This window comes from Myotis davidii, unplaced genomic scaffold (assembly GCF_000327345.1).
Source record: "Myotis davidii unplaced genomic scaffold, ASM32734v1 scaffold946, whole genome shotgun sequence".
Classification (NCBI taxonomy): domain Eukaryota; kingdom Metazoa; phylum Chordata; class Mammalia; order Chiroptera; family Vespertilionidae; genus Myotis; species Myotis davidii.
The window spans coordinates 783,527-786,327 of record NW_006297395.1 but is presented as its reverse complement, the minus strand read 5'-3'; the positions used below and the strand labels follow the sequence as shown (position 1 = coordinate 786,327).

The following is a 2,801-nucleotide window of genomic DNA, read 5'->3' as shown; positions in this document are numbered from 1 at the left end:
AGTTCAGCATCTTCCAGGCCCTGCACGTGACCAGCGACCAGCGGTGGCACACAAGGCTCTGGTTACCAGAGGGCTCCACCAACTTCTTCCTCATGTGCCATCTTGGGTTTTTTTTCCAGTTGAGATGTCATATACCCATAACATTTACCCTTTTTATTTTTATTTTTTCTAAAATATATTTTATTGATTTTTTTTACAGAGAAGAAGAGAGAGGGATAGAGAGTTAGAAACATCGATGAGAGAGAAACATCCATCAGCTGCCTCCTGCACACTCTCCTACTGGGGTTGTGCCCGCAACCCAGGTACATGCCCTTGACCGGGATCGAACCTGGGACCTTTCAGTCCACAGGCCGATGCTCTATCCACTGAGCCAAACCGGTTTCGGCACGAGCTACTACTTTTATCCATCGGGCTACTCCTATTATGAGACTTAACAAAATTCATCACTGAGAACAAAGATTCATAATTGTAAATGGAAGATTATAAGGGAGGGTTTCACGGACCAGCAAAAGTTACTGGCATGCCATGTTTGGCATGTGTGCCAGGGGTTTCCCACCCCTGATCTAGGGTTTTTCCACCTCACTCCTGGAGGAAAAAACGAAGGTCTGCTGCTGGAGGGGCTAAGAAATGTCATATCCTGCCCTAGCCAGTTTGGCACAGTGGATAGAGCCTTTGCCTGTGGACCGCATGGTCCAGGTTCGATTCTGATCAAGGGCATGTACCTAGGTTGCAGGTTCCTCCCTGACCAGGGCCCAGGTCAGGGCTCATGCAGGAGGCAACCAATCGAAGTATTCCTCTCACACTGGTGTTTCTCTTTGTCTTTCCCTCTCTCTTCCACACTCTCTAAAAATTAATGGAAAAATATCCTCAGGTGAGGATAAAAAAAAGAAAGAATGAATGAAAGAGACATCTTGAAAATGCCTAAAGAAAGTTGTCATTTTTTCGTGGTGAAGGGACTGGAGTCTGCGTTGATGAAAACACCTTGGTGGCTGCAGCTGCCGGCAGTGGCAGCAACAGCAGGGTGATGGGGGTGGTGTCTTCCCCTGATCAGCTGGTCGCCTCCTGCAGAAGGAGGCCAGACTGCTGCAGGGAGTGGGCCTTAACCATCAGTAGGATATCCCCTGAGGGCTCCCAGACTGTGAGAGGGGGCAGGCTGGGCTGAGGGACCCCCCCCTCTCCAGTACACGAATTTCGTGCACCAGGCATATGTGTGTGTGTTTGTGTGTGTGTGTGTATTTGATTTCAGAGAGGAAAAAAAGAGGGAGAGAGATAGAGATAGATACATCAATGATGAGAGAGAATCATAGATCAGCTGCTCCTACTGGGGATCAAGCCCACAACCAGGTCATCTGCCCTTGACTGGAACCAAACCTGGGATCCTTCAGTCCGCCAACGCTCTAGACACTGAGCCAAACAAGCTAGGACCCTAAATGATCATTTATGTAGCCATCAGTGGGAGATCAGTCAGGGGGTTCCATTGCTCAAGTAAGAGGAAGGAACAGAAATTGGCCCCCTATGACCTACATACGTTTTTGCAAGTCAACTGGGCCATTCCTGGCCTGGCTCCTGTGGACCTCTCTGATTTCATCTCCTGGAGTCATTCTGTGCTCTGTGCCCTAGATACACCGAATGGCTGCATACAAGGCATTTGGTTCATTCCTAGGATCACTCAAAGGACTGTGTTCTCCTGTGTTTGGTGCTGGTGCTATATTCTTTAAAAAGACAAATCCAAGAGACAGTGTATGGGTTCTCAATCTTATAGCATCTGAGTACTACCCAATTTAAACTAAATGTTCTCTTCTCCGTTCACCTGGGATCAGAAATAGTGATGCTTTTTAGGTCCCCAGATATACCATTCTGATAACTTATTTAAGGCAGGTTTTCAAACAAAAATGGCAACCCTTGAAGGAGGTCTGCAGTAATGAGAAGAATGCCACAGATTTGGGTCTTGAACACAAAGAACATCCCAACTTTCTCAAGAGACAATACAGTACAGTTGTGAAATTACAGACTTTGCGCCAGTTCTGCCACCCACTCATAGAACTTTGAGCAAGTTACTTGTTCTCTCTGTACCTTATGTCCTTGTTAAATGGGAATAGTAATAGTATATATCTCATAGACTAATGAAGATTAAATAAATACATTTATCTATACAAAGTGTTTACAATGGCTGCTAGCTTTTTTAGTTGTACTCATGGTATTTTAATTTATGAAGATGACTGAATGATGACATGGAGAATCTAATGCTATTGAAAAAAATTTTTCTTGCCGAAACCGGTTTGGCTCAGTGGATAGAGCGTCGGCCTGCAGACTGGAAGGTCCCAGGTTCGATTCCGGTCGGGGGCATGTACGTTGGTTGCGGGCACATCCCCAGTAGGAGATGTGCAGGAGGTAGCTGATCGATGTTTCTCTCTCATCGATGTTTCTAACTCTCTATCTCTCTCCCTTCCTCTCTGTAAAAAAATCAAGAAAATATATTTAAAAAAAAATTTTCTTACTTACCTTCTCCAAGAGGAGGGGGCTACATCACACCATAGGGGCCACATGGGGAAACATCAGTGTTCATCAGGAGACAGAAAGAAATGAGAGGGGAAGTCTGGCCCAGAGCTTTTACTGTTTTTCATGGGAAAGGCAGGGCAGAAGAAATTGTTCAGGACTGGTTAGTTTAAATAATTCTAGTGGGCTCTGAGCTACAGTCTCTAGTTTTCTGGTACCTGGCCCTTGGTGATTTAGGGCAGGAAAAATATTGTCTTGCTATGGAAGAGTAGGATAAAGAAGGTGGTTTGGGGTATGGACTTGGG

General features: G+C 45.6%; 1 pseudogene; it reads right to left on the bottom strand.

Annotated features, from left to right (window-relative positions):
- LOC102764585 overlaps positions 1 to 1,601 on the bottom strand; it is a 6,303-nt pseudogene extending 4,702 nt beyond the window's left edge.
- Positions 1,602 to 2,801: the final 1,200 nt, after the last annotated feature.